The sequence below is a fragment of the Suncus etruscus genome, chromosome 6 (genome assembly GCF_024139225.1).
Source record: "Suncus etruscus isolate mSunEtr1 chromosome 6, mSunEtr1.pri.cur, whole genome shotgun sequence".
NCBI classification, from domain to species: domain Eukaryota; kingdom Metazoa; phylum Chordata; class Mammalia; order Eulipotyphla; family Soricidae; genus Suncus; species Suncus etruscus.
In genome coordinates, this window is record NC_064853.1 from 79,453,502 (window position 1) to 79,460,615 (window position 7,114).

Consider the following 7,114-nt stretch of genomic DNA (forward strand, 5'->3'; position numbering starts at 1 on the left):
AAAAAAAAAAAAAAAAAAAAAAAAAGAATAACCACTTCACAAACAGGCCTGTAAAACGGGCAAATTTGGGAGAGGAAGGGAGAAAGAAGGAATAATGTAAGAACCTACATACCAATCAATAACCAATACTGAATTTTCCGGCATATAAGACGACTTTTGAAACAAAGAGAAGTCAACCAAAAATCGGGGGTCGTCTTATATGCCGAGTATATCCCGAAAAATGTTTCAATATGCCGCTAAACGAAAATTGTCTGAATATTGCCACAAAACAAATTTTCCAACTTGATCCTGCACCAATCACTGCAAGGCTGCTCAGACCGCCTCTCTAACTCAGCCAATCCAAGCAGGCTTTTTATGCATGCAAATTAGACAATGTTCTGGACCCGAATCTACACTGTAAAAAGCCTGCTCAAGCTAGAGTCAGAGAGGAAGTCTATTACAGTATAACCTTTGAACCTTTGCTTGTTGTGATTGGCTCACTGTGGTACATACAGTTGCAGCACAGGAACGTTCTGTCTGATACAGCGAATATAGGCCTAAACCTATGTTTTAACTGCAAAATTAGGGGGTCGTCTTATACGCCCAGTCATCTTATATGCCAGCAAATATGGTATATAATAGAATATAAAATATTATATTTCTGGCATGTTTTATGTATGTATCTCATCTCTGAGCTTTACAACTATAACTATTTTTTATCATAAATGACAGCAACAGAATTTACATTATAAAATCAAAATTCAAATAATGTGCTCTGTGGAAAATCAATAGCAATATGACAACAGCACACAATTTTTATAACACGCATCTATTTTAAACCTTTTTTAGTGGCAATAAATATGGGTAAAGTACTTGAAATTGAACAACAAATTTCAAAGGATAAGCAAAGATATAAACAGTAATTACAGGGGCCAGAGACAGTGCAGTGGGTAGAAAGCTTGATTTGCATGAGGTAGACCCAGGTTCTATTTCTGGCACCCCTGAGCACCACTAGAAATGATCCCTGAGTTCTGAGCCAATAAGCCCCGAACACTGCAGGATGTGGTCCCCCAAACTGGAATATAAAAATAGTCACAGATATCCCAATTATATATATGTATGTACAAATATATATATATATATATATATATATATATATAATATATGGGTTATTCATTCAATATGTGCAGACTTGCCAGAAAAACGCAAGGCAGTACTAGCACTCTCTTCCCTTCCAAGATTTTTTGTTTTGAAAAGACCTTTGGGAAAGGTGTGTTCTGGGAAAAGGAGTGAAGCAAATTTGAAGAACCTGTACTTTTTTTGTTATTTTATAGTACCTAACATCTAACATATGGTTTAACTTATTTCTTGTCAAGAATCTTAGCAAAAGAGAAGTCAGGACCAGAGTACCTGGGAAATATGAGCTGCAATTTTCTTTTGGACCCTGGGGGAGGAGCCAGGAATAATAAGGCAGCTCTGGGTGGGGTCTGCTGGGTTTCCCAGTGTGGGGTTCCAGTACAGGGAGGACTGAATCCCAGCTCATAAGTAAAGATGTAGTTTTCAGCCCTATAGTCTGACCTCAGCTGAGACAATTTAGCCGCACATATTATTTTATTTCAGTCAAGAGGTTAAAACTAGCATTCATTTTTTCTTTCCTTTGATGTTTTATTATTTTTAAAAATAAATTATTTAAATGAATCATTTTGGGATACAGTTACAGAGATGGTCATAATTAAATAAAACCAGCATCTTTTAAAATGTATAAATAAATCATTACTTTAAAAAATGGATCTTGGCAAAGAACTTTGTAAAAATTATTTTCCAGGCAGATAATGATTTATTTTAGAGCTACAAATCAAAGGTTTCCTTGTAGGGTTGTAAAATATTTCACTGAAAAGTTATGTCTCTTAGGACTTTAGAGGAAAGATGCATGCAGTTCTTGGGTTTTTGATTGTCTTAGGTTTGTGGCTGAGGACAGTTGGTCAAAAAAAAAGTTTCCGCGTCACTTTGGAACTTCGTCAAACAAGGTCTTAGTGCAAAAACTTGCAGAGTGAAACTTGCATAGAGCAGTTTAGTTCATAGTAATATTACTCCACAGCATAACATTAATAAGTAATGCTGTAATTACTCAGAAGTGCATGAGCTCATGCTTATTGGGGCTGAGATTCAGAACTCAAAAGAGTGATTCAAAAATTTGAGAAAAGGAAGAGCCCTATTCAGAAAATCAAGGTAGAGAGGGAGGGCCTACTTCCCTGGGAGCTCATTGCCATAGAAACTTTCTCTTAACCCTTAGATGCCAGCCAGATCTCCAGAAAAACAATGTGCCCAGGACTTGGGGGTTGGGGGTGAGGGATCCACCCCTAAGAGAGAGTTGGAAGAGCAACAGAGGGAGATGCAGAGAAGGTCCAAAGATGGGGTGGCAGGGATCCAGAGAAGGTGGATTTAGTAACCCCGCAGTAACTCCAAACAAGAGTAAGAACAAAGTTTGGAAAATGCAGTGGTTCTACAATAACTGGGTTCTAAATATTTCACCCTTAGAGACATTTTTTCCTTCCACCCCGATGGGAAACAAAACCTCCCCTTTGTGTAGCTTGTGTCTAAAAATCAGGGCTAGAATTTCATGGCATCGATTGAAAAATTAAATGCTACTTGGGAAAAATGAAGCCTCCAAGGCCTTATGCATTTACAAGTCAGTCCAGTCACTGATTCCAAAACTAAACTAGGCAGGGTGACAGAATGCCCCACCACCACCAAAAAATAACTTTTTCCATGATTACCAGGGGCATTGAGGAGAAAAAGGGGGAGGAGAGAGAGAAAGAGAGAGAGAGAGAGGGAGAGAGAGAGAGAGAGAGAGAGAGAGAGAGAGAGAGAGAGAGAGAGAGAGAGAGAGAGAGAGAGAGAGAGAGAGAGAGAGAGAGAGAGAGAGAAGAGGGAGAGGAGGAGAGAGAAGAGGAGTAAGAAAGAAGAGAGAGGAGGGAGAAAGAGAGAGACAGAAAGAAGGGGACAGAAAGAAGAGGGAGAAGAGAGAGAGGAGGGGAGAAAAAGGAGAGGAGATGAGAGGAGAGGAAAGAAGAGGGAGACGAGAGAGAGGGGAGAAAAAGAAGAGAGAGGAGAGGAGAGGAGAAAGAGGGAGAGAGAAAAGAGAGAGGGAAGAGCTAGCACAAGGGACCTCTCTTTGTCTTTCGGAGGCCAAGGAACTAAGGGGTCGGTTTTCTCAGCGCATCCGGACATGGGACAATAACTGCCAGATAAGCACATAAACATTCCCGGCCGCCACCCCCAGACCTTTTAACCAGACTCCCCGACTTTAGTAAAAAAAGACCAGGGGGACCGGCAGGGCCACGCCTGACTCTACTACCCACGCAATCGCCGGCACTTCGGACCCAAGCAGCATCTCCCCAAAAGTGATGCTCAGAACAGGGACACACAGCTCGGAACTTCCCACGTCCAGCTCCAGCCCCGATCCGTGCACTCGGCTGGGGTTGCTTGCTAGATCCTGGGGGACCAGACTATCCACCAGATCCTGAGGACCAGATCATCCACCAGATCCTGGGGACCCAGATCACCTGCCCATCACCTGGGGATCCAGATTCTGGGGTCCCCGATCATCCGCCAGATCCGGGGGACCCAGATCCTGAGGCCCAGAGCCGGGCAAAGCTAGGGTGTCGGTCTCCTGACACCCCCCACGCCCATTCCCTACCGACACCGCCCGCACAAAGTTAGTTGAACAAAGTTTGCGGGGGTTTCGGGACCTGCGCGTCCCCCAGCGAAGGGCGCGGCCCCCGCCACCTGCGGGCCAGCCCCGAAGCACCCCAACCCGGGACCTCGGACCCGGCCAGGGGAGCGAGCGCACCCAGAGGCGTCCGCACGCCCCGCTGCAGAAGCCGGGGCTCGGCTGGGCCCCCTCGAAAAGTCCCGGGACTGCAGCTTGCCAGCCGGGTCTCGGGCACCCGGAGCACCGAGGGGCCCCCCGGGGAGTCCGGGCCGAGAGGCCACGGCGCCTCCGGTCCCGCACGGAGACCCCGGCCCGAACCCCGCGGTCCGGGCGCTCGCTTCGACGCGCTCCCCTCGCCCGCCCCGGCGGCCCCCACTCGGGCCCCGGACCCCGCACTCACCGGAGCCTGCAGCGCCGGGGCGCCAGGGGTCCCGCTGCCCGCTGCCCGCGCTTCGGCCCGGACGGTCCGGGAGCAGCGCCCGGCGGGGACACGCACGCAGCCACGTCCTGAGGCCGCGCGCGCGCACGGGGAGCCGGGGCATGCGCACTGCTCGGGAGCCCCAACTCCGGGCACCCCGATTCCTGGCAGGGCCCCACCGCGGGTCCTGCTCCCACAAAGGCGCCTTCAAAGGACGCTGTTCCTTTCCAGAGCACGCTGGATTTGTTTATTTTATTTCATTTAATCAGTTTATTTTGCATTATTTTGTTTATTTATCTATTTATTTTTATTTTGTTTTCCAAAGATGAAAAGTTGATTCAGTGGGTGTCCCCGAACTCCTACCTGCCATAAGCTCACTCACACCCTTCTTTCACTTCTCCTACTGCCCAATCTGATTCCAAGGCCCTGGTTTTAAATGGTACTGTAGCACACCTACTTCAGCAGCTCTTGGGGTCTTCCCCCCTCAATAAAAAAAAATTCCCATTTTGGACTTTGACTTGGAAACTGTATTTCTGACACTGGTTCTCTGAACAAACCAGGAAACCAGTCACGCAGTTTCCTGCACGGAATGTTTGAAGATCCTGCATGGGAAGGTGAAGATCATGCAGTGTTTGAAACTGCACATCCTAACAACATTTTGAGGTCTTTGGGGAAAGAAAAGCTTTTGGTACTGGTTGAGAGGCCAACAAATAAATAAATAAATAAATAAATAAATAAATAAATAAATAAATAAATAAATAAATAAATAAATAAATCGTTTGTGACCCTGTAAACCCTGAAACGGTTAACCTGAATAGTGTTCATTGTAAAGGGTGAAAAACCATTGCTGAAAACTAATGGAAGCTTGCCTGAAAAGCATTTTTTGTTTTGTTTTGTTTTGTTTTTGTGGGGTCATAACCGGCAGCAGGCTCGGGGGACCATATGGGATGCCAGGATTCGAACCACTGTCCTGCTTGCAAGGACTAACCTACTAGGTAGGACTACATACTACCTCCATGATATCTCTCCGGCCAGGAGCAATTTCTGAGCGCAGAGCCAGGAGTAACCCCTGAGCATCACCAAGTGTGCCCCGCAAAAATAGTCACAATAGCAAAACAACACAGAAGCTCACCACACTTACTGAATATAAAGATAGTCATTCTGAAGACCCAATTATTATCAACCAACTATATAGCCAGTCTGAGAAGGGCTTTAGAGAGGAAATACTTTGGATGTCCTTAGAACTCAAAGAAATCTTAGAATCTGGAAAGCACTTTTTACTGTTGACATCAAAGTTTTAAGGTTTTTGTTTTGTTTTGTTTTTAATCTGTCAACTATCAAGAGGTTAGGACTCTAGGAAGAAGTGCCTAGTAGTCCAGAGAAAAGGAATAGAGGTGGAAAGGCTGGGCAGCAAGCCCGTTTCAAGTGAAAAGATCTTTAAAGTGAAAATATCAGGGCCTGAGCAGTGGCGCAACTGTAGGGCGCTTGCCTTGCATGCTGCTGACCCAGAACAGACCTGGGTTTGATCCCCGATGTCCCTTATGGTTCTCCAAACCAGGAGCGATTTCTGAGGGCAAAGCCAGGAGTAACTCCTGAGCATCATTGAGTGTGGCCCAACCCTCCCTCCAATAAATAAATAATAAAGTGAAAATATCTCAAGAACATAGTGGTTCATAGTGGTTCCCAGTGCTGAAAGAGCCTGGGCACAGGGGCCCACCAAAGAGTTCATCAGTGAAATCAAACCAACCCTGCTCCCCAGCAGAATTCTTGCACTGACTAGAAATCACCAAGAACCAGAACCACAGTGAGCAGGATACTTGCCTTGCACACAGCCAACTTGGAATCTATCCCAACACCCAATCTGTTCCCCTGTGCCTGCTTGGAGTGATCCCTGAGTGCAGAGCCAAGAGTAAGTCTAGAACACTGCAGAATGTGCCACCCAACTTTCCCCCACAAAAAGAACCTCACCCAATACGCCTACTGGGAATTTACTTCCATTTTTCACCTTTCTTGAAGTTCTGTCAGTGACCTGTTCTCTGATAAACAATCTTTTCCTTACATAATCCTTCCTTATAGGTCTTTTTTCTCATTAGTTCACTAAAAGATAGACCATGGAACCCCAGAGAAGAAAAGTCTTAATGTTATTTAAAGAAGAATTTAAACAAAGGAAAAACCAGCGTCATAAAATGTACATATTCTAGATAAGCAGTAGTAGGATCCTAAAATCCTGTCTTAGCCTCCAGAATGGACACCAGGGAAAAAGTTTTTAGAAATTTGAAGGAGATTATGGTCTATCTTTAGAGGGTAGGATTTCCCTTGTTTCTTTGGGTACAGATTACTTTTTTTGAAGTACAGATGCTTATTACTTCAGTAAACTAGAGGATATTCCTTTGTAAACATCAGAACTTTAAAATATACAACCATACTCACTAAATAACTTCTTTTTAAAATAAGAATTTGGTTCTACGAAAACTTGTTTGTACTCAGCAGAAAAACTACTGACTTGCAAATCTCTACAGATTGCAAGATATTGACTAAACTTTGGAAAACAAAACTTATAATATAGTGAACATAGATATTCCATCCAACTAACAGATACTATGCAAATTACTTTACTATCTCAACGTATCATTGTGCTTATCTGTAACACAATCCTAATATTTGTCTTATGCTATGGTTACCTTTGTAACATTTATAAAATATATGTAGATAAATATGTAGAAAAAAGAAAGATTTATGTGCAAGATGTTGTATTATGGTATTAAAATGTATTCATGGATACAAATAAAAATAATGTATAAATAAAAGTAAAATCATCTTTTTAGTTCTGTTTCTCTAGAACCTCATAACAGTAAGTCTCAACCCAATTAGGGCTTGCAGCTCTGAATATGAAAAACATTAATTTGGTTTTAAAATAAATTTCTTTATGTTTTATTATCCCTAAATATTTTATTTATATACCTGTTTTATATAATTATGTACCCCAGGTCATGTAAAAATTT

At 43.5% G+C, this 7,114-nt stretch overlaps 1 protein-coding gene across 1 annotated transcript in view; it reads right to left on the reverse strand.

Moving 5' to 3' along the window:
* The window catches only part of BTBD3 (BTB domain containing 3), a 35,387-nt gene extending 31,214 nt beyond the window's left edge, over positions 1-4,173 (reverse strand). Inside the window, exon 1 of the mRNA XM_049775674.1 lies at positions 4,095-4,173. The gene's annotated coding sequence lies outside the window, so the exon portion shown is untranslated. The remainder of the gene's footprint in view (positions 1-4,094) is intronic.
* Between the last annotated feature and the right edge of the window lie 2,941 nt (positions 4,174-7,114).